Source organism: Alosa sapidissima, chromosome 12, assembly GCF_018492685.1.
Source record: "Alosa sapidissima isolate fAloSap1 chromosome 12, fAloSap1.pri, whole genome shotgun sequence".
Lineage (NCBI taxonomy): Eukaryota > Metazoa > Chordata > Actinopteri > Clupeiformes > Clupeidae > Alosa > Alosa sapidissima.
In genome coordinates this window covers 31,215,905-31,241,187 of record NC_055968.1, presented here as the reverse complement: position 1 = coordinate 31,241,187, position 25,283 = coordinate 31,215,905, and the positions used below count along the sequence as shown (strand labels likewise).

Here is a 25,283-nt window from a genome sequence, read left to right as displayed (position 1 = left end):
ATGTAAATATGCAACTAACACATATACATTTTACATTGTAATACATTAGTGCTTGTATGTAGATTTTAATGAGAAATACAATAGCGTAATTCCTCTCCTCATGTTTGGTTTGTAGATAGCTGATCGCGGTCTGTGCCATGTTTTGTCATTCAGATCATTCATGCTCTGTCACTGTAAAGGCTCATTAGCTGCATCACCCTTGGTTGCCCACCGTGGGCTGGCGGCACAAGGTACACAGTGTTGCTCTGCTCTGCTCTGCTCAGCTCCGCCACTGAATGTTTTTGTTTTCGCCGCCCGGCAAGTTGAGCGCCGCCGTGCAGGTATTGTACTGCAGGGGGTTCCCGTCATGCTCCCGTCGCCACGGGAACGACAGAGGAAGAGCGCTAGGGAAAACATTAATTGGGAGGCCTGTCTGCGCGACGCCGCAGAAAAAGTCAGCCTCGCATTCGATCACCGGCTCATCAGCCAGAGGAGGATCTGTCTGCCGCCTGTCATCAGACAAGCCTCAGCTCTCTCTCTTTCTCTTTCTCTCTCTCTCTTTCTCGCTCTCTCTCTCTCTCTCTCACTCACTCTTTTTTTATTAAAGATTGTTGTGCTGTATCTCAAGGTCTCATCGAGGCAAGGGAGAGAAATGAAAGGCTGCAGCCCATCCAGAGATGCAGCAGGGATTTCTCTCATGCTGTACAAGATGGAACAGCCTGGTTTTCTCCCCTCCCCACACAACACCATCTCATGCCACTCCATGTCAAATCTGTTTTTTTTGTTACCGATGGTCCGCCACTGATATGTATATAATATAGAACAGAACATATATAAAACAGCATCTTAATTGATTGTTCTATTTTTGTGTTTTGTTAGTCATGGAGAGCCAGGGCCATTTCAAGGAATTTGGGGGCCCCAAGCAAAATGGACATGGAGCCCCCCCCCCACACACACCCACGCACGCAAACCCTACAGGAACCACCGCATAGCCATACAGTTTAAGTTCACCCACAGTTTATATAAATACAAAATTTTGACAGTGCAATACTGCAGTTGCATATATATATACTGTGCATTAGTTTTGAACATTTGAACATTTGCAAAAACATTTTACCATAAAATCCAATATAAATGTAAAAAAGTGCACAATAACTAAATCCAACATACTTAAACACACACACACACACTCACATTAACATTTTTCAGTTCTCACAAAGTGAGAAAATAAAACACTGCCATCTTATGCAGAAAAAGGATGTATTGTTGAAACTATAGAGTGCAGGTTGTATAGCAATGTAAAAATCCAACATAAATAGAAGTACACACACACATAAGATTAACCTTTCAGGCCATCTTCATCAGTGGAGGTATCCTTAGGAAGAGCCTGAGGGCTGAGAAATTTAAGCAAAGCACCTTGAGGGAGAAAGAAAAGATATGTTAGCATTTCCATATTTTGATATTTAGAAGGGATGCAGCTGCTTTCACAACTACCAATGCTTACTGTAAAAACATCCCAAGCTAATGTTATACATTGACCTAGGCCTACTTGTAGCTTAACATAGCATTTAAGCATTCTGCTGTTTGAGAATTAGACAGACGCACCTGATGCTTTAAAGACAGTAAACAGCTGGCGTGCATGAATGTTCCAGTCTGCTTTGATGCACGGAATTTATCGTGTGGTTTTCCTAACCCCCATTTGGTAAATAGATTATCACGGTCGAATAGTTAGTATAGCAGAGAAACTATGCCACTTTCATCAAAACCTATTACAAAGCTATAGCAATGATATGTCATTAAATACGATAAACAGTGATTCTGGAACAGATCTGCGTCTTCCTTATCCTGTTAATAAACATATTACAGTATGTAATCATATTCCGTCCGTTCGAAAAATAGTTGCGCTAACTGTTCTAGTTTGTTACAAGCAGCATGGGCAACATTTTTTGCTAGGCTAGCCTTCATGCTGCGACATTACACCATTTGTACAAGACAAGTAGAGCTATTTTATCCAGTGTAATTTATCACTTACCACTATCTTGTTTTTTCTTGTCATCCTATTCCTTTCTCTTCTGGCTTCCGGACGCATAACTCCGCTTCATCATGACTGTCTGTTTTATAGACCCTTTCAACAATAAAAACAAAAACAATGCTTGAACGTTCTATTTGGGCCCCAATCTACTTCCTCTGCATTAAGATAACATATGGAATGTTAAAAAGGAAGTATTGTGGGGCCAACTATGATGCTGATAATGGAACTCTCTTGAAAGGGTCTATATTTTTGCGGCAGCAGCAGAGACCACAAACCTGGCTAAAGTATTTAAAGTATATAATATAAAAAAACACAACTAAGCAATAAGGACTGTAGAAGATAAAGAATATACTAAATATACTAAAATACACATTATACTAAATAAAACTTAACCTAAATCAATTCTAAAAAACAGTATCCACATAGTGGGTGATTAATCAATCAGGTGCGCTTGCAATGACTGAAGCAGGGACTGAGCCTGTGGTCCTCTGTGCATAAGGTAAGGTAAGGTGCTCTTTGTGAATGAGTGTCATGGTGATGGTGCAAATGAGTAAGTCAAACAGTGCAACAGTGCAAGAATAAAGTCTATATATCTATGTATAAATAACTATATTAAGAAAGGTATGGAGGGAGGGGTTGTGCATATGTGCTAATAAAGCACGCAAACAGTGAGGCAGAAGACAATGGTAAAGTGGCTAGTGGACAGACAGTTCAAGACATGGAGGTGGTGAAGAGGCAGACAGACTATGCGGAGAAGTCTATTTCTCCTCTTCCCTTAAGTGATGCATTAAACAGTTCAATGGCCCTGGGGATGAATTACTTCCTCAGTCTGTCTGCTGTGCAAGGCAATGAGCGAAGTCTCCAGGCTCTTCTGCTTAACAATAGTGCTGTGGAGTGGATGACACTCATTGTCCAAGATGTTGATCAGTTTGTTCAGGGTCCTTTTGTCAGATATTGAAGTGATGCACTCCAGTACAGCTCCCACTACAGATCCAGCTTTCCTTACCAGCCTGTCAAGTCGCCCCACATCCTTCTTCTTTGTGCTTCCTCCCCAACATACCACTGCATAGAAGAGGACGCTGGCAACAACAGACTGGTAGAACATCCTGAGGAGCTTGCTGCACACATTGAAGGAGCGCAGCCTCCTCAGGAAGTACAGCCTGCTCTGCCCTTTCTTGTAGAGTGCGTCAGTGTTGGCTGACCAGTCCAGTTTATTGTCCAAGTGGAGACCCAGGTACTTGTACTGTAGGTGCTTACCACCTCGACATTGACCCCATCAATGGAGACTGGTAGCAGAGTGGGCTTAGACCTGCGGAAATCCACCACCATCTCCTTGGTCTTTGAAGTGTTGAGTTGGAGATGATTGAGTTTGCACCATTGCACAAAGTCCTCCACCAGGCTCCTATACTCCTCCTGCCCGTTCCTGATACACCCCACAATTGCAGTATCGTCAGAAAACTTCAGACTGGTTTGTTGCTAATTTGTGTCTATTTTTTCCTTTTGGCCCTTTGGATCAATGGAAATGGTTGTTGAGTCTTTAAATAGAGCCAGTGTGTTTTTCCATGTAAGTGTTCCACAATGTAAAGTTGTACAAACACATAGTTAAGCATTATTCAGCCTAGGAAACTGTTTTTGGTGGTCTGATTTAGAGGTCACTGAATCATATACAGTATATCACACGAAAGTATCAGTCCATCATTTTCCAAGACTTATAGACTTATAGTAATTTACCTATTGCCGGGGGTTGACTGATAGACTGTCTGCCCAATCAGAGGGGCCTGTATGCACAATTTTGGTTAAAACAGTAATCAGACAGCACAGTATGTTTATGTAAGTGAATGAATGAAGGAAAATTGTAAAGGCAAAGTTGAAGATTGACATGATAATGTCCAAATTCGACAGAAAGGTGCAGAGAGCTCCAAAGAGGTGACTATTGTTGTGACGTCTAGCAAAAGGTGCATACTATACTAATAAATGTAGTTTAAGATTAATAATTAAAATGCATGCCTATGCATGGGTCATGGTTTTAGCAAAATCATAGAACAGCCAAAACTATACATATTCTAAAAGCATATGCCCTGTACATGAAATCCAAAAATATTCAGTGGAAATGCATGGATTCCAGTTGCTGCTACTGGAAGAAACTGGAATCCATGCATTTCCACTGAATTATTTTTGGAATCTGATCCCTTATCATACCTGTTCATTCTTACTCGTTGCTCGACTTATCGTGACTAAATTCAAGATGGCTGCAAACACTAAACTTCGTGAAGATACTGTCTGTATAAATCGTCTTGTAAGTAAACTACCAGTGCTTTTTCAGTGTCTGAAAAATGTCTCGTTTTAAATGTCAGGGCCCTCGGAAGTCTACCAATGAAGTGTGGAGATACATTGAGCCTCGTAAATGGGTGTAAAACAGTGATTTATTTGCATGGCTAGCCCGATGCCGAAGCACCACTATTGAAAAAGCTGTTGGTAGCATCGGCTAACTAGCGCCAGATTTTGGAGTGCAGGGGACAAGCCGAGATGGGCTATGAGACATACGTTCACACTCTGTATCATGTTTCAATACACTTTAGGTCAATATCACACCGGAATTCTCCTTTAAGGGAAACAAATTAAACATCATAAACTATATATTTTCTAAAAGCATATAACCTCTAGAAGTGATATGAGACCAATTAGGACATGTCCAATCTTCCTCCATGCAATGCACAACACATTGCCCTCTATTCTGTATAGGCGAATCTAGTGTAAAGCGGACACATTTTAGCATGTACAGTCAAGGGAAAACAAATTAAACACCCTAAACTATATATTTTCTGAAAGCATATACTCTCTCGATGAGATATCACACAATTTAAGACATTTCCCATCTTCCTCCATGCCATGCACAATACATTGCCCTCTATTCTGTAAAGGCGAATCTAGTGTAAAGTGGATACATTTTGGCCTGTAATGTCCAGGGAATACAGATTAACCACCCTAAACTATATATTTTCTAAAAGCATATGCCCTCTAGATGAGATATAATACCAGTTAAGTATTATCTTCCTCCATGCCTTGGACATGGTACATATTCCTGTATTGCATTTACTCTATTAAAACACATTGATTTTAATATATCGCTGAAAAAGGTAGAGCATTCCAAAATGTTCAATATTAACATTTAAAATCATATTATTGTTTAATTTGACCATCATTTGTCCTCAGATTCATCCCTGTGGGCTGAATAGTAATTGAGATATAGGGCTATACGTATTTGTATTTGTCCACTCGAGTGTACAATAGAAATATGTGTTGCATCATGATGATTATACGCTTTGCGCCGTGCTGTTGACTGTCATGATAGGGCCCATAGCCATTCTAACCTCTTGGCAGTCATTTTGGTGGCCATCTTGAAAATGACCCCTTTCTCAAAGTCAGATTTTACTATATTTTAGTATGTTATTTAGCATGTCTAACAGTATAAGTAAGTATATATACTCTTTTGATTCTGTGAGGGAAATTTGGTCTCTGAATTTATCCCAATCCGTGAATTAGTGAAACACACTCAGCACACAGTGAGGTGAAGCACACACTAATCCCGGCGCAGTGAGCTGCCTGCAACAACAGCGGCGCTCGGGGAGCAGTGAGGGGCTAGGTGCCTTGCTCAAGGGCACTTCAGCCGTGCCTACTGGTCGGGGTTCGAACCGGCAACCCTCCGGTAACAAGTCTGAAGCGCTAACCAGTAGGCCACGGCTGCCCTAAACAGTACCAGAATCCATAAATGAACCCTATATTGACTAAGTCAGCACCAGTCAGAGGCTACATTCATTGTTTTGCACTTTTATGATGTCATCACATCACCAAAAGTATTGGTTTTACCAAAAATATTTGTCAATATTTGAAACTACAAATACATACCTATAAATTATTTTGATACAAAATATGAAGCCATTTTTATACAATATATTTTGTATTTGAAATATGGAATACATGTATCATAAATACTGCTCATCCCTGTAGCCATCACTTGTTCTGAGATACCATGTTTAGTTCAGGAGATATAATGAAGAATATAGGCGCAATTCAGTTATAGTGGAACATTTAATGGTTTCCACGGCGACCATTAGGGTTTTTTGATAATGGTTTTATATCTGAAAATGTTCAGGGCTCCAAACTGTACAAGTTCACCAAGTTTCATGCCTTTATGAAAGAATTTGACCTTATTTTCACATATCCCCTGTACTATGAAAGTTCAATAAAACTGCCAAAGGTGCAGCTTTTCGCCATTGACCTATGCATAAATAATTCCAATTTTGTGATATGGGAAGGTTTCATGAACTGAATACAACAAAAATCATTTCTGTTGCAATTAGTTTTGGGTTGGGTGATTTTTTTCTCACAGATTGCCTGGACTACAGTACTGCGCAGACTCGCACTTAACTTCGTGACGTTAGCCATCGAACTTAATATTAGGTTGCCTCTGTGTAATGCTTTACCTTAACATACGGTCGTGTATGCTAGGTTTTGCTTATGAGTTACCGTCATAGACAGTAAGGTGGACTGAGCTTCAAACAATACGGTTATCTCCCTACGGCGCGAAAGAGAGATTACGTCAAAGCTATCTTCCCTCCAACCGAACAAGCTAACCATTCTTCTTACGGGTAACCAACGTTACGGACGAGGTAGTGGAGTCTGTTTTGCCTTTGTAGTGTTTATGTGGATTACACAGAAGCTACAATATCGGCACAGGATATATGTTTCTGTTTTTAGGGGCAGCCGTGGCCCACTGGTTAGCACTCTGGACTTGTAACTGGAGGGTTGCCGGTTCGAGCCCCGACCAGTGGGCCGTGGCTGAAGTGCTCTTGAGCAAGGCACCTAACCCCTCACTGCTCCCCGAGCGCCGCCGTCGTAGCAGGCAGCTCACTGCGCCGGGATTAGTGTGTGCTTCACCTCACTGTGTGTACACTGTGTGCTGTTTGTGTTTCACTAATTCACCGATTGGGTTAAATGCAGAGACCAAATTTCCCTCACGGGATCAAAAAAGTATATATACTATACTACTATACTATACTATACTATGTTATATGAAGTTATGGTATTTCAAAAAAATCCTAGAATGAATGGGCTTCTATGGGAGTTAGCAGAGAGGTGGTCCCTCCAGCCTACGTTGATTCTTCTACTTCCGGGAATTCGCCAGCCCCCTTGACTTTACTGCATTGACTATCAAAGGGGCGCTCACAGTTTGTCGTTGCATTTTATTTTTAACCAGTCGTTGTCTTGGGGCCCCTGGCCAGCTCGGGGCCCCAAGCAATTGCTTGGTTTGCTTGGCTTCTAGCGACGGGCCTGTGGAGAGCATCCAAGAGTCATGGGGAGTCGGTGCTTGGAGTATGGGGAATGAGGAAGGGCCAGGGTAATTTCCATTGTTACCGATCTTAAGCTGCATTTGGCTCGGGCTCAGGAGTGAAGTGAGTCACTCGGCTCCACGGGTCAGACATTCTCGAAGCGGAAGCCTTGTTGGCTGACCTGTATGTTAAATTGAGTTTCATTTTCCCGAGGAGCGCTCTTTGAAGCCGGTGCGGCTGGTTGAGGAATTTGGTTTGATCAGTTTTTTACTGATCAGCTTGCGGGGGAAGAACAAGCCTGAGATCAGACGAGGCTCTTAGCAGCCAGCTTTGAAGTGTCAGTTTGCCTTTAGCTTGATTGCTGCAAAACATTGTTTTTGGGGGTGTAATGTGATAGTGGATTTGATTTCACACACGCAAAAAAACTAGACTGCAGGAGTCCTTGTTTCTGTTTTTTTTTTTATCATTTTATTTTGTGATCCCCTGGACTTTCCGTAAACTGATATTGTCTCACTCCATTTCTGTGTGGCCATGAATATGACCGGGCTTCCTCTGCTCTCACTTTCATTTATGTCACCCATAAAATTTCATTCCCAACAATGAATCCAAGCAATGCATTAAGCTGTTGTTTTCATCGAATTTCATCTACAAAATGCCATCAATTTGCATCTCATTTTGGAGCTTGGTTGCTGAGCTGAACTGGAACGGTGTTCAGACAGTGCATTATACCCCGAGAGATGGGCTGGAGGGTGGGGTATGGGGGTAATTACAACTGAGGTAATTACTGTTCTGACTGCCCTTAAACAGACACGGCCATTTTGTCTTGGATATATGGGTTTGTTTGACTCACCCTCTGTGTTTGCAATGAGAGTCTTCACGGGGCTAGTCTGTGTGCCTGGCAACCGGACACAAGCAGAGCCCAGGAGAGACAGGAGGTGCTCTGTGTGTGTGTGTGTGTGTGTGTCTGAGTGTGTATGTGAGAGAGAGTGTGCACATGATGGTTTGTGTGACGTTTGTGTGTGTATGTGTGTGTGTGGTGTTTGTGTGTGTTTGTAAGAGAGAGTGAGAGAGACAGAGAGTGCACACATAATGGTTTGTGTGGCATATTTGTGTCTGTGCGCGCGCGCGCGCGTGTGTGTGTGTGTGTGTGTGTGTGTGTGTGTGTGTGTGTGTGTGTGTGTGTGTGTGTGTGTGTGTGTGTGTGTGTGTGTGTGTGTGTGTGTGTGTGTGTGTGCAGCACAGTGCGCGTGTGTATATGTGTGCATAGGGAGGGCGGTGTTGGGCGGGGAGGAGCGGAGGTTTTGTACTGCGATATAAATCTGGTTGTCATGACTGAAGGTTGCCGCAGCTATCTGAGATGGGATCTCTTCCCTGTGAAAATTGGTGTCGCCATGCGGCCCCCGTCAGTCCTCTGTGTCCGCACACAAACACACCTTGTCATCTGACGGTCCGGCCCCTGCTGCCGCTGCCATCGGCCTGCCACAGGCACTACACGCCCTCATCAGTTCGTCTGCATTCTCCTCGCCAGGGTCACAGTTAACGCTGAGCACCCAAGGTCCGAGCCATGTGTTACCTATATCACTCTGTCAAATCACCAGCCTGGAGGTACGTACTGTGCGTCACATAACACGTGTGCTGTTGACAGCAGAGGCATGATTGACCTTGTTTTAAACAACGCTAGTTGATGTTGGAGTTTACCAGCCAATTTGAAGATAAACACTGAAAATAACCCTATGGGTGATAATGGAGTTTTGTAACAGATTGCAAGATAAACACTCAAATTGGTGCAGTGCTGTCTATTTACGCCACAGAAATATCAAGGCAATAATGTTTGTTTTCACACCCATTTGTCATGAGTTGAAATAAAAGATCTAAAAGTGCTTCTATGGACGCAAACAGTATATTGCTCTCTGTAAAGTCTGCATTAGGTAGCACTTTACCTTTCCATTCAGTTCACAGATAACAGCGATAGTCAGCTTGCTCCTAAAAGAATTATAAATAAGCATTAAAGTCTAGTGTATTTCTCCTGTCTTTGTCCTATGTAAGCATCCCTTGTTTATTCTTGAATGATTATAATTCAATAGGGTCTGTCTAGGGACCTCAACAACCAAAGAAAGTAAAGGAGATTATTTTTACCTGTGTTAGGCAAATAGCCTTCACAAACCGTAAAAATTAAGTTTATTAGTTTTACAGTTGACTACAGTTGACAGTTCACTATAAGTCCACACAAACAATTCTGGTTTACTTGCACTAGCCAGTTTTGTCGTAGCCTACAGTACTCTCTCTGTTGTATGGCCTACACAGCGCACAAGCTTTGGTCAATTTCTGTAACAAACAGTGCAGAGGGATCCGTTTGGATGCAAATATTCTTGATACGGTTCCAGGGAAGACAGAGGAAAAAAAGGTTGGTTTACGTGTGGACTAGGCCTGAGAGACATCCCAGAACAAAGGGTGATCTGACCTGATGAAGGCCACATCCTCATCTTCCCTTTCTATTGCATATTCAAACTGGGTTGGACCTAGAGGTCACTCCTTCTTTTGTTTGTAGCATAAGTTAGTATCAACCTCTGTTTAGTTAGAGATGCTGGTGGAACTCTTGGGTGAAGCTGTCTCTCTCCCTTGACGCGCCTCATTGACAAGAATAAACCTGTTTCTTGATTGACCTTCATCTTGACTGAGTTTCCAGCTAACTTTGGTACTAGAAAATTACCAACACTCCCTCCAAACTGTGGATGGATTATCCTGGCAAAAGTAGTATGCTCACAAACATGGATTTTCATCAGTTTTGTGACCAAAATTAGAGAGAAATACGCCATGTAGTGTGCACTGAAGAAATCTTACACCCTTTACTCCAATTAATAAACAATAAACAAGTGGAAACAAATATGATTTAAGCAAATGTGTTCCTTTGTATATCTATCTATATGTTGTATATCATCCAATAGATATTCATTATTACGTTCCTGTGTGCATATAGAGTTTAGCTTTCCCTTTCCCTGTGGGCCTGCTGGGAGCTGTTAGCCGCGGCCAGCTGAAGTGACCAGAGCCTGAAAGCCTTGGAATTGAATCAACAGGCTGCTGATTGGAGCCTTAGCGTGAGTCCGTATGGGGGTAGCAAGTGACTCTCATTAGGAGGGAAATTCCGGACAGGATCGGCTCTTTGTGATTTGCAGTAAAGCATCTCCCTCCCTCCCTCTCTCTCTCTCTATCTCTCTCTCTCTCTCTCTCTCTCTCTCTCTCTCTCTCTCTCTCTCTCAGGTGAGACATTTTGATGATGGTGCCTGAGTAAAAAAGATGTTCAATGGAAAAGGCAGTGATCACTCCCCAAACAGTGCACTGTGTGAGGTGATGGAACACTTTGCTCTTTCTACTCCAGTGTGTATGTGTGTGTGTGTGTGTGTGTATGAGAGAGAGAGAAAGAGAGAGAAGAAAGACAGAATGTGTGTGTGTTTGTGTGTGTGTGTGTGTGCACACGTGCGTGTTTGCCTGTGTGTGTTTCTCCGTCTCTCACACAGTGTTTTGGACAGATCAATGGCTGGCTGATTGGCTTTTTTAAAAGTTACCAACTTTTCAAAGACATCTTTTGATTATTGTGATGTGCATTACATTGTGATGCTGCTTTTGTTGAAAGAGGCTGGCAAATGTTTGGCTTTGTGAAAACGCAGACCACAGATATTTAATGATGTTTGATCTCCAACAGCCCGTGATGTTCTCATGGCCTACTCCTGGATTCACCAGCTTTACATTGACACAAGCATAACTGCTGATTGGCAAAGGACTCTAACAGCTAACAGCTTTTCATTTACAGTACAACACTAGTATGATGGCCGCACAGAGGACTCAGTCACCAGCTTTAAATCTGCCCAGGTATGACCAGCAGCTCTCCGAAGACTCTCGTCATCATCTGATTGCAACTCATGATTCTGGTCTTCTTCTCTTTGTACGTTTTTAGCATCTCCGTAATGCACAGTGCTGTCATATTGGCATAGGCCACAACAGGGTCCTAATGGCAAATCAATTAATACCTTTAAAGTGCATGCTACAGGTAGGCCAATTACGATCCTTCATTGTTCTTTCAACTCTACCTGTGTAATTAATTGTGCAATTAATTCAATATCTACATTAAGTCCTGGGGCACAGCAAGGCAATTATATTATCTGTCTGTAACATTTGTTGAGTCTCTTTCTCTCTCTTAGCTCAGAGACAGCAAACACTGTGTGTGTGTGCGTGTGTGTGTGTGTGTGTGTTGTGTGTGTGTGTGTGTGTGTGTGTGTGTGTGTGTGTGTGTGTCAGAGAGGGAAGGGACTAAATCTCAACCAGGCAATTACAGTGTGGGTCCTTGTTAATGATGTGAAATTAAAACAAAAATTGCATTGTGCATGGGGCTTGGACTTTGCTCTTCGGCTTGTCATGCTAATTACAATGTCGGATGGACTGGAAACAATGGCCAGCCCACCCCTTAGAAAACCGTCTTTATGTTGTACAGTGACACAGCCACGTGTGTTTGTGTGTGTGTGTGTGTTATGTGATTTAGTAATACAGGTGGGATTCTGTGGTTGGTTTGCAAAACGCAGTCCTACTACATCAACAGGGGCAGTCCCCCTTCCCCTTCTCTTCTCTCCTCTCCTGTCCTATCCTCTCTTCTCTTTCTCTTCACCTGTCCTTGTCCTCTCATCACCCCTCCTATCCTCTCCAAAGCTCTCTACTCCTCCTCTTCCCCCCCCTCTCCTCCACTCCTCTCTCCTCCTCCCCTCCTCTCCTCCACTCCTCTCTCCTCCTCTCCTCCTCCCCTCCTCTCCTCCACTCCTCTCCTCCTCCCCTCCTCTCCTCCTCTCCTCCACTCCTCTCCTCCTCTCCTCTCTCCTCCTCTCCTCTCCTTCGTCACCACTGCCATGCAGCTGAGGAGTGCTAGTGGGAGGCTGAGGAGTTCAAGTCTCTTGTATTGCATATCAATGGCATAATGACCCCCTGTGTCCTCTGGCGTTCATATTTCTGAAGCCATCTTTAATTAGCTCGAGCAAGACGACATGAATCACATCCTAATGCATTTTTTTGTCTGATGACATTTTTCGAGGGCTGGTAATTAAATATGTCAGATTCAAGAGGGTCTGATGGGGATAGAGTTAGTATGGTGTGTGTTGACTCACACTATTTAAATGCATTTGGTCCTGTTAGATTTCTTCAGTATGCAGACTTTTTTTATGGTGAAGTCCCCCTACCTACATCCTTGTTTTGCAAAGGTATTTTTTCACAGAGTAACAACATATGCAGTAGTCTCTGGCCACTGTTTCCCTTATGACTACAAGTTCCATTGCATTTTGGTGAAATAGCTTACATATGCTTTATCCATCATATTTTGTCTCGTATAATTTGCTCAAGGGCGTAACATTTCTAAATGCAATGATCACCTAGAACAATCCTTTGCCATCACTATTACTGAATCAAAAGTAATGCTTAATTCTGAAGTTTGTAATTCTTCATGTCCACTAATAACTGTTTTTTGACATTGTATAAGTACTCTGCATGGCCCATTAGTTAACGCAAGTCAACCTCGTTCAACTTCGGGAGTAACAATTATGAAGTGCTAAAGTTCGATCTTTGTTGTGATTATCTGCTACATTTAACTCTTGTTAGTCAAATGGCAGCTTAAATCAATGCCTTTGCTTTAATAGCTGCCGATGACCTTCACTTGGTGGCATCTGAAGACTAAAGCTGTGTGTTAACTGGGAGATTTCCTGTCATAGATCCGCTGATCGCATTGGGCCATTTCTTTAACCCAGCACGGAGTATTGACGAATCAAAGTGACCCACTTAATAGATAAAAACATCCACCATCTGTACTGGGACTCTTTTAAGTACGAAATAGAAAGAGATAGAGATTTCAGTCACTAAGGACCATGCCAAATTCAGTCATATTCAGGTGCTCACACTCAAAGCATGGAGCACCAAGACGATCAGATGGTCTAATTGCTACTAAAGGAAAATATCCTCTGCAAATGATCCACAAAGATCTCCCAACAGCACTGCAAATTGGCCAGTAATTGAGTCCTAAATGGTTTTCATGGCAATACGCCCTGTGATAGAAGTCAAGCCTCTCTCTCTCTCTCTCTCAGTTAGAAGCAAGTTTCCATCTGTGACTATCTGCTCCTAAGAAGAAGATGTAAGCCAGACACTGGCAAAGCCGCACCGAATACCATTTAAAGTCGAATATCCAAGGGTAAACATTTTGATTAAGGAGTTCAGTGTGAAATGATGTCTACACAGTATGGGGTGCGACAGCCCTTTTTTCAGTGACATCGCAGTGTCGCCATCTTTAAAAAACTTCTTGAGATAACAGAGCTATAATGAGAACATTGTAAGAGAGAATCAGTAACCAATCTTTGGGTGTGTGCTCTAAAAAAAATGTTGGAAATACATCTCATTTTATCTCCAAGCAAATACGTCCCGAAAATCAGATCAACCGAGGACAAGTATGGGAGAAAAAAATGTCTCATGGAAATAATTCTTAATGGAGGTCTGGGGTTTTTCACAGTCATCATTTTATATCTGTTTGTCTGCCACCCATATTCCCCTCTCTCCTGTTCTACTTTCAAAAGCGTTTTTCCTTACAAAAGCGAGGATTCTGCAGCAGTGGTGGTGGTGGTGGTGGCAGTGGTGGTGAAAAGGCTCCTGACAAGTCATGTTTCCATTCTCTATTAGCATCCTTCTCCCCTCAACAGCTCAACAGAGCGCTCCAACCCACACAGGCCACTTTGTTTAGCCCTTTATTCTTCTTCTCCTTTTACTTTTTCTTCATTCTACTGCTTCTTCTTCTCCTCCCCCTCTTCCTTCTTCTCCTCCTCCTCTTCCTCCTCCCTCTACTACCTATTCTTGAGTGCTAAAAGACAGACAGGGAAAACAACATTCCTGTGTATGTGTGTGTGTGTCAGTTCCTGTACAGTACTGTATGTGTGTGTGTTTGTGTGTGTGTGTGTGTGTGTGATTCTGTTTCTCTCTGCTTGTCTGCGAGTGTCTGCTTGTGTGTGTGTGTATGTGTATCAGTTCCTGTAAGTGTGTGTGTGTGTGTGTGTGTTTGTGTGAGTGATTCTGTTTCTCTCTGTGTGTCTGCGAGTGTCTGCTTGTGTGTGTGTGTGTGTGTGTGTGTGTGCGTGTATACGTGCACACACTCGCTTATGTGTTTTACCTGCAGCTAGATCATGGCACATAATTTCTCCTCTTACTACCGTGCATAATCACAAACAAGCCCACATGTATATTTCCTGCAGGGAAGTGCCCTCCTCACACACATCACACACACACTGCGCTCGTCTCTGCCTCTCTCCGGCTAGAAGACATCGGGCCCCGGTGCTAATGTTTCCCCTCTCACCCTCCTCCCTCGCTGTGCGACACGTTGATCCAAACACTGCTTGGTTATCAGCCGGTCTGGGCGCGTCTGCGTCTGCGCTTACGTCTGCGTCCACTACTCAGCTGGGCGCCGGAGGGACACCGACGGGGTCTCTCTGATTGATGGCGCCAGCTTATTCAGTTCAATTGAATCTGCTCAGCTGCAAAAGCCCCTCTGGGCACCGTCAACTAGGTCCCGCACTGTCACACAGGCCCCATAAAGCACTACACGTGCGTGCCACCAAAGGGCACAGCGGCTGTTATTTCCACCGCATCCTAAATCATTCTGTGTGTTTCCCTTACTGCCTCTCCTTGACCACCAGTGGGCTAGTGTGGGAGGGTGTGCCCTCTACCAGGTAACCTAGTTTACTGATTTGCCTGAAGAGCGAGCAATCAGTTGCACTGATTCTCGTGACCTTGCTTTTGACAGCGCGCGCTTGTTTACTAGCCTCGGAAACTGCACTCCTTGTGATGTTTAGTGTTTAGGCCTTGCTGTAACATCCTGGGTTTTTCCATGCTGCCTTATGCGCGCGATTTTATTCACGTTGCTAGGCAGCCTGGATTTCATGGACTTCGTTTTCACCTCAACGAAGGAACCAATCACAGAACGGAGGGGGGACAGCAAGAACATAACGACACAGCGAAGCGGTTATGAGCTACGTACAGACGCATTTGATAGACATTTGTAGCGCCCAATAAATGGCTCTGGGCATTCGTAAACCATGTTTAAAATACGAGAAAATGAATGTGTAGTTCCCAGTTCCCTCAATGAGATGGGGTTTGGCGTTAGCAAAACATCGTAACATCCACCACTGGTTTTCAAAGGCTGAAACTGTGCTGTACGTGTTTTAGTACTGCAATGACCCCCCCCCCCCCCCCATGTTAGTATGGGTCAATATTTCACATGACAGATTGGCATAAGACAAATGACCACAGAATGACTTGCTCTGGCTGTAGTGGACAGTGTTTGATGCAGTCTCTTCAGCTCTCCACAGGAGGAGGAAATCCTCTTTCATTTTTTGACGGATACAAATCCTCTGTCTCCCGGCGGCCTGAGGTGCTGAGCACACATGATAGACAGCCTGTCGTCTTTTTTTGTATTTCTTATTTTTTTTTGGATTGAGTTCCACAGTTAGGCAGTTATTCTTCCTTGAGAGGACTTGTGCTTGTTCTGTGCTCCCTAAGACTACAACCACCACACCCCTGCCTTTCCCGAATGTGTGTGTGTTGTCTGTATGCTACTGAGACCTTGAATTTCCCCTGGGGATCAATAAAGTATCTATCTATCTATCTATCTATCTATCTATCCCGTGCCTGTGCCAGAATTGGGCCTCATTTGTGGCGGATTAGATGACATTCGCATTGAGACTTTTTTTGTTTTGAAAACATGACGCACTTCATTAATATTTTAGAAATGCGAGTATTGTGAGGTAAAAGTGAGGTGAAAATTCATTGCATGTATGTTATGCATAGCTATGACACTTAATACTTAGCTAGATAGCCAGCTCTTTGCCACTGCATAGTCAGGTAACTAAGCAACAACCCATAGTTAAAAAAACAAGATCCCAAAAGTTAATACATTTTTTACCCTAAGTATCTTTTTCTGCTTGCATGTCACGCAAATACTCACAAGACGTATTGCAGTTGCCTAGCTTTTCCTTAGGCGCATCACTCCGTAGAGAAACCATGGAAGTGCCTGGAGGTGAAAAAGGCATCTCAATTTGAATGCCCCTCCAGAGCCTGGTCCGGGCCTGGTCCGTTCCGGGCCCGGCACGGATCTGCTCCGCATCTGTCTCAGGTACGGCTCCTCTCTGTGCGCCAAGCTTGCGGGCTGCACACATCTCCTGCACAGGGCTGCATGACAAGATAACACGGATTAATAGCCAATGATATCTCAACACTTAAGCTCCATTTAAATGACATTTCTCTCTCTCTCACACACACACACACACACACACACAGAGAGAGACTTGAACAACCCGTCCAGCTCCCAAGGGAATGCAATCCATTGTCATCTCCGCCACATGTTAATATAGGGATTTAAGAGCTATGTTATGATCGTTCTCTTTTTCTGGGCACTAACGCTATAAAGTCTGCTGTCCTGTCAATTATTTTTCCCAACATGTTTGCACTTCCTGTTATTGGATGTTAATGTCAAGTGAGATAACTGTACTCCATACCATTACTCTCCCTATGGGGGATGAAAAACTGCCCGGCTCAAACTGGACATAAATTATGGCGCCCATAGTCTCAACAGCTCCATATGCTGGGCTTTATTGGCCGAGTATTTCATAACCATTATGCTTTGGCAACAGGAATCATGCGCGGTGCCTTTGTGTGGCAGGCCCATGAATCAACGGCTAGCGCACACCAACGAGGGGACGTCAGAAGGCAACAAAGGCACACAAATTGGCTGTGGCATTTCAATCCCCAGTGCGTGTGCTGAACGCGGCGTGCACGGCTTTCCCACAGCCTCTCTGTTCTCTCACACACCTACTCTTCACATGTTCTTTTTCCCCTCTCTCCCTCTCTCTCTCTCTCTCTCTCCCTCTCCCTCTCTCTCTCTATCTCCCTCTCTCTCTCTATCTCCCTCTCTCTCCCTCCCCCTCTCTCTCCCTCTCTCTCTCTATCTCCCTCTCTCTCCCTCCATCTCCCTCTCTCTCTCTCTCTCTGTCTATCTCCCTCTCTCTCTCCCTCTCTCTCTCTCCCTCCCCCTCTCTCTCTCTCACTATCTCTCTTATTGTTTCTCTGTCTTTGTTTCTCTCTCTTTTTTTTTCTTGGTTAGCAAGTGAAGTGTCAGTGTTGTCTCGCTTAAGTGGCCCACTCACTTTATGAAAAAAAAAAAAAAGAAAGAAAAAACGCCTTCATGCAGCCCCTCTCCCTGGGCCTTGGAAGAGCCAGTCACATTAAGATGAGCTGAAAGGCCCGTTTGGGCTTCTCGTGCTTTCACAATGAAACGCATCTAAATAATTTATGCCTTTCATACGTGAGTATCTCTGTGTGTATGTCTGTGTGTGTGTGTGTAGGTGTGAGCGTGCTTGTGCCTCGTGTCTTTAAAGGCCCCCACAGGCTACAGTAAGCGCAGAAGCTGTGTGAGAAGTGTCTAAACTTAAACAAAGCACAGTTTGCCCCTCGATCGTCAGTGTAATGTCTCTTTGGGTTCTTGTCAGTTTGGAGGATTGGAATGAATTGGCTCATTGTGGCTGGATGCAGAAAGGTTCGTTGCAGGCTCCCCTCTTTGTCTCTGAGGAGAGCTCCATATTGTCCATATTGTTCAGAGGTACAGGGCCTAAGGAGGTGTTGTGGCGATTCTGATAACATTTCTGGCTATGGCTCACGGCTATGTGACAGGCAACCTAATCGGTCACCTTAAAGGTCTTTTTTCCCTACACTGCTGGGTAGAGACTAATCGACCTGCTCATGACGGCTGGCTGGCTACAGAGCTGTCTTGGACAAAAAAATCCGCACCAATCCAAACCTTTATTCTCTCTCTATCCCTCTCTCTCTCTATCCCTCTATCTCTCTCTCTCTCTATCCCTCTCTGTCTCTCTCTCTCCACTCCACTATTCTCTTCCTCTGTCCCATGATCCTTTGCTCAACCCCAACCTCCATTCTTTTTGAGCTAAAACTAGAGAGTCAAAGTGAGAAAGGCCATGATTAAGATTTGTCAACCCTTCAGGCCTACTAATGAGAAAGATAATTAACTGCCTGTTTTTATTTGATTTTTCCCCCGCTTGCTCTCTCTCCATACTTGCCCAGTTCAGCGAGATAACTAGGGAGGGAAGCAGAACATTTGCAGCCTGGCTGAAGTGTGTGGACGGAAACTCTCTCAGTCATCCATTTTTAGATACGCTTTTCCTCTGTACTTATCCATGCTGGGAATAAGTCAGCATTGCTCTCTCTCTCCCTCCCTCCTTCGCTCTCTCTCTCTCTCACACTCTCTCGGTGTCTGTTTCTCTCTCTATTTCTTTTGTCACGTTTGATGTTTTAAGGCTTTAGCTCTTTGCCTTTGCTCTGAATGTCAACGTCACCTCATAAAACTCAACTAATTATCAGCGCCTAGCGAGAACGATACCCTTTAAATCCACAGCCCCATAGACGCAACATAAAAGCAAATCCTGTTGGAGGGATTTAGAAGGTGTGTGCAAAGTTACAGTACACCTAATTCTACACATGGAGTTTATAGTAAAATAAAGATCATGCCATGGGTAGGTATGGGACAAATATGATAAATTTGAGTCGAAAGGGGGTTGCGGCACCATTAGCTTTATAACGCTTGCACGCTTCATCAACTGTATAAGTTTATACGTAAATAATGTATAATGCAGACACCTACATCATTTTTCACATTCAGGGGCACAGTAAGTGACATTGGAAGGCGTATGCTATCTGGGCGCGTTAGCTCCGTAACGGCATCATGCTGTGCGGCTCCTTCTGAATGTAAAATTCATTACGGCGCGCGTGTAGAATATTTAGCTGACACACCGGGGCGGAGAAGACACGCGAGCAAAGACCCAGAGTTTGTCGAGAAGTGAGCGAGGGCGAGAGGGCAGCAACCCCCTCCGGAGTTAGTTACCCGACCCCCCCCCCCCCCCCCCCCCCCCCCCCCCCCCGCCCCACACGCCCCACCAGCAGGAACAGTATGTATTAGGAGTCTCACAGCGAGGTTGACAGGGAAGGAGAAAGAAGAATTCGGTTATTCAAAATGGTACCTGCTGTTATTTACAAAAACATGCAGTGGCTGTCTCTTCAGTTTCTTGCTGGTCATGTTGATATCTTTGAGTCCCCTGTGTTTCAGATAAGACTGACCAGACTTAAGGACTGGAAAAGCATTAACCCTTTGTGTTTACATCCCCTTCGTTTTATACTGGGGGTTTTATATACTGTATAATAATGCTTGATGATAGCTATTCGGCTCATATTTCTTCTTAACACGGCAGTATGTCTACCCATGGACTAGCCTCTGGTGACCACCTAGTGCGAGATCATAATGAATGATTCCCATGGAAGAGAACGTATCACTCGCTCCCTGAGCTCAATCTACTACTCCCAACAAAGATCCTATTCATCCAGCTAGACAGACTTCCTGGGTGAGAGACCGTCCCTCTTGAGTCTAGCTTCAGTTGAAACTTGTGAGGGGCTACTTGACTTTTCTCCCCTAACCCCTAGCTGCCCCCGCCCCCCATAAAGCCTTCTATTCATTACTGTTCTGAGCTGGACGGCGGAAGTCGTGATGAAGTGTGTGAGCCCGAGTGGACACTGATCACCAGGTAGTCTGACTGATCGACACGCTCTAGCAGAGGAGCCATCATTTGGGATGAGGGGAAACATTGTCACTCAGCGATGTGTGTGTCTGTGTGTGTGTGTGTGTGTGTGTGTGTGTGTGTGTGTGTGTGTGTGTGTGTGTGTGTGTGTGTGTGTGTGTGTGTGTGTGTGTGGTGTGTGACTGTGTGTCTGGACACATAGTTGTGTGGGTGTGCGTGTGCCTCAGTGTGTGTTCGTATGTGTGTGTCTGTGTGAGTCAGTCCAGGTCTAATTAGTCCTCATTTGGAGGGAGAGAGAGGAAGAGTGTGTGTGTGTGTGTGTGTGTGTGTTGGGGGTAGAGCCAGGGCAGAGGAAGAAGTCACATCGCCCATTAGGGCTCAGTCACTTAATCTGGGGCCTGACCTGTAAGACAGACTGATTAATTACAGGAGAGGGGGGCAGCGGGGCCGCATGTAAGCTAACGAGGGGAGGACGAGCCGGGCGGACAGGAAGTAGAAAAACAAAGAGCCGGCCAACGAGAGGGGAGGCCAAGGAGCGGAGTCAAAGAGAGAGAGAGAGAGAGAGAGAGAGAGAGAGAGAGAGAGAGAGAGAGAGAGAGAGAGGGACTGGCAGAGAGAGAAGGGAAATGGCGCGTACGCGCGCGTGTGTGTGTGTGTGTGTGTGTGTGTGTGTGTGTGTGTGTGTGTGTGTGTGTGTGTGCGTACGTGTGTGTGTGTGTGTACGTGTGTGTGTGTGTGCGTGCGTGCGTGCGTGCGTGTGTGTGCGTGCGTGTGTGTGTGTGTGTGTGCGTGTGTGTGTGCCTGTGTGCGTGCGTGTGTGCGTGCGTGTGCGTGTGCGTGTGTGCGTGTGCGTGTGCGCGCGCGTGTGTGCGTGTGTGTGCGTGTGTCTCGAGCTGAGAGATAAGGTGCACAGAGACAGAGAAGCCTCCTTGCGAGGACGTTGGCCCTTGTTGGCCCCGCGCTCATGCGCACTCTCCCAGGTCCTCTTGGGTGATTTCACTTAAAGGAAGCCCTTGAGGCTTAGTGCTCCTCAGGAGGCCTTGCATGTGGGGTGGGGGTGGAGGCTGAGGGTGTGTGTGTGTGTGTGTGTGAGTGGAGGGGGGGGTGGGGGGGGGGGGGGGGGGGCTTGACTGTCTATCTGCAATCCATCACTGTCTCGCTGCTCTATCTTGTGGGCAGATTAAAGGCGAGAGGTTCACCAGTGGCCTCTCCTGCTGCAATACAGCTCGTTGTGACTCCAACTGCGGAGGTCGTAATAGTTTTTGAAGGCTTTCGAGCAGTTGAATCCAATTCATTTCTTCTCGGGGTAAGTCGTAAGGGAACCCGGTGATGTCTGGTAATTGCTTCCTTGCTCGGCAAAAAAAAGAAAGAAAGAAAGAGAAAAAAAGATGGCTCTTGTTTCCATGGCCCATGTGGTTTGGCTTGTACCAGAGACACTGATGAAAGTTTAAACATAGAACTCCTGGAGTAGAGGCTGAGGAATATGAACCTGGAGGCTAAAATAATGCAATGCCATGCCATGTTGCTGTTATGGATTTGTTCAAACTCATGTTGTTTATCCACAGCTCAAAAAAATCAAAACAAACAAAGGTGACCATCATGATCTCAGGTGACCGTCATTATCCTGGATGTTGTGTTGCTTAATTTGGTATTTGCCTTTTTGTGTTTAGGTCTGTTTCTCTACTGAAATCATTTGACAGCTAATTTGACTTTTCGTTCATATCGCATCATGTTCTAATAATATCTTGAGACTTTCTCTGTTAAACAGAATACATTTATCCCCTAAAACGAAACCCAACCTGGACTGCAAATTGAGATAGCTAGTGTGGATTTGGGCAGGGAGAGAAGAGTGCTTTGTCCATGATCATACCACCAGTCCTTCCCAGAGACGATGACACGGTTACAGGGAACGTTTCATGGTCATTCCCCGTGTCTTATGGGTCCCTGGCTCAATGAAAGAACAAGTGGCACAAGCCTGGCAGTAAAGCCGCTCTGCTCGCGGCTAAAAACTGTGCGCCTCCAATTTTATATTCTCTCCACCGAGAGCTCCAAAAATGCTCTTTTTCTCACTCTATCAGTGATGAAACGTGCACCTCACCAAGCAGCCCGTTTGGTGCGCGGGCCCTCGTGTTTAATTTAGATTTGTAGAACAATTATGGCCCCGACTGTTAAGCATTTCATCTCTATTCATTTCCAAACCATGACAGCCAGTAGCTCACAGAAAAAAAATATGAAACAGTGGATGATTTAATCAAATAGAAGGTCAGAAGGATAAAGGAAAGTGTTTTTTTTATTTTTTTTGTGTGTGTTGGTTATGATGCAGACGGATGTCATTAGATGCACAAATTTGCTCACGGAGGAAAGTGGGCGAAGGAACGAGGGATAGAGAGAGAAGAAGCGGGCGAGGGAACGAGAGATAGAGAGAGAGGGGGAGAGAGAGAGAGAGAGGGGTGGGGAGAGTGGAGGGAAAACAAATTCAATCACTCCTCTCGGAGGCAGTGAGCACACACACTTTGATATGGGCCAGCATTTGAGCTGTAGGATTTGAATGGTGCTTCACGGGCCTGTGATAAGCAGGGCGGATGGGGAGGCGTGCTAGCAGTGTCTTTGGCTCCTACCCTTGCCCACAGTGAGACATGCACAGGCTTTCATCATCGCCCTCAGTGGGCAGCCGTGGCCTACTGGTTAGCACTCTGGACTTGTAACCGGAGGGTTGCCGGTTCGAGCCCTGACCAGTGGGAACGGCTGAAGTGCCCTTGAGCAAGGCACCTAACCCCTCGCTGCTCCCCGAGCGCCGCTGTTGAAGCAGGCAGCTCACTGAGCCGGGATTAGTGTGTGCTTCACCTCACTGTGTGTTCACTGTGTGCTGAGTGTGTTTCACTAATTCACCGATTGGGTTAAATGCAGAGACCAAATTTCCCTCACAGGATCAAAAAAGTATATATACTTATACTTACCCCTGTATAATATACTCTGTACCCCTTTAGTCCCCCTCTTTCTCTCTTTCACACACTCTCTCCATCTCTCTACTTCTCTCTAGTTTTCTTTTTCTCTTGCTCAGTCCCCCTTTAACTCTCCTCTGTCTCCTCTCTTTCACTCTCAATCTCATGTTTTCTCCTTCACTTTCTGCCTCTCTTTCTCACTCTCATGTCCTCTCTCTCTCTCTCTCTCTCTCTCTCTCTCTTTCTCTCCCTCTCTTCCTTTCTCATTCTCATGTCCTCTCTCTCTCTCTTTCTCTCTCTTTCTCTCCCTCTCTTCCTTTCTCATTCTCATGTCCTCTCTCTCTCTCTCCCTTTCTCATTCTCCTATCCTCTCTCTCTCTCTCTCTCTCTCTCTCTCCCCCCATCCCTCTGGTTCATGCTGATGTCCTGGAGTGATGTGCTGGTCTAGTGGACTGAGATGTGCAGTGACATCAGGCTGGATGGCAGGCCATGAGGGCCATTCCCAGTAGCCCCCTGGTAGTCTCCAGGCCTCGGTGCTGCTTAGTAGGTCAGCAACACACTACTGAGTGTGTGTGTGTTTGTGTGTGTGTGTGTGTGGATGGGGGATGACGCTCCATCAGCTTCTGGGTGACTGAATCCCTAACTGTCCTTGAGAGTGCGGTGAGGAGGAGGTCTTTCTTAGGCTTTCTGCTGCATGATCAAAACAGCCAAATAACTGCTTCTAGGACAGCTAACCTCAGACAGCCCTGTTTGGCCCGTCAACCTCATTTCACATGTTTCCGTGACAACAGTAATGGACGTGCTATTCGCAATGCCTTGATGCGTATGAAGTACGGCTTTGTTCTCTCATCTGTGGTATTTGATTCACAAGCTGATTCTCTCTCTCTCTCTCTCTTGCAGAGAAGATGGAGTTGTGTGGCATGAAATCACACTCAGTTCTTACCAAGTCTGTGCTTGGCAGTATGGACTCACAGGCACAGGGAGAGAGAGAGACAGACAGAGAGAGAGAGACAGAGAGAGAGAGAGAGAGAGAGCTGCCTTTGCTTCTTTATCTAGCTGGTGTGTGTATTTCCATTTATATTTTGCTCTGGCACTAAGGGGATTGGTTCTGGTCTCAGGAAAGCAGTGCGATGTCTCAGACACCCCACTGCTGGGCCACCTCTTGCATAAAGCAGCCAATCTCTCCCCACTCTAAGTAATTGTTGTAATTGATTATTTAAGGGTTTCACTCGCCACCTTTTTTGGATGTAATTTAAAAAGCACCACTTGTAGATTTGCTGCTGCAAAATTTGCATAAATATCCCAGCATTTAAATAAATAAAAAAAATACAGTAATCAGGGGGTGAAAAGGGGGGTGGTATACACATCACGCAGGACTATGGTGCTTTTGGTGTGGTGAGACATACCAAAACATTTTACTGGCTCGGGGAAATAATTGTACAATTATACATGGCTAAGTTATGTTCTTGTTAAAAATGCAGGATGTAAATGAGTGTGAGAAAACAAATAAATACTGAATCATTAATCAGAAGAGCTCAAGGCATCGGTACTAGACTGTGGAAACAGTGAGAGGAATATTGATGTTTTTGCCATTGTTATGAGAAGTGACCTTACCACGTGAAGCCCTCTCCCGCAATATAATGGGTTGGAGCTGGAAAGGATTCAAACCATTAGAAGGTTCTCTACGCTAATTTCCCCTTATGAATATCATGAAAGCTCATCACGCTGCACATGATTTAACCCTTTGAGGATTACGCTCACAGATACAGTATGTGGTTAGAATGTTGATGACGTGAAAGGGAACTAAGGTGAGTGTTATATAAATTCTAGATCTGTGGGGTATAATTCTGGAATGATTTGCAAGTAGCCACTTATACTGGAACAGGTCTTTCCCAGGTCTAAACATTTTATTTATCGTTTCTTTTTCAGTCACAAAGGTTACCCTGAGCGCCTCGCACATTGAACAAACATACAAAGACAACTCAAACAATTAATATTAAAATAATTCACAGGTTACATTTGATGTAATGTGGATCCGTGCCAGATCCGTGCCAGATCCAGTGTGAAGTCAACTGAAGTTCAGAATCAAATTCTAAATTATTTGCTCAGTATGTTGACCTTGAAATGTATTCATTTTTTCGGTTGTTAATGGCTTACAGATCAAGGCCAATGCAAAGAGGCTATGTACCATCTATAATTATGCAGACAATATACAAATTATATTAAAAGAAACCAACATACTGTACTTAAAGGACCAATGCATATGACAATAATTGTAATCAGATTTGAGCTACACACACAAGAATAATCAAAGCATTTTATTGCGTGGGCCATCTGCCATTTTGGATAGTGC

The 25,283-nt window shown here is 44.6% G+C and overlaps 1 long non-coding RNA gene across 1 annotated transcript; it reads right to left on the bottom strand.

Annotated features, from left to right (window-relative positions):
- Positions 1-6,329: 6,329 nt before the first annotated feature.
- On the bottom strand, positions 6,330-22,640 carry LOC121678359. The gene is made up of 3 exons (XR_006021219.1): positions 22,631-22,640; positions 18,203-18,209; positions 6,330-6,411 (listed from the first exon to the last, which is right to left on the bottom strand). It is a non-coding gene; the product is annotated as an uncharacterized LOC121678359 (long non-coding RNA).
- Positions 22,641-25,283: the final 2,643 nt, after the last annotated feature.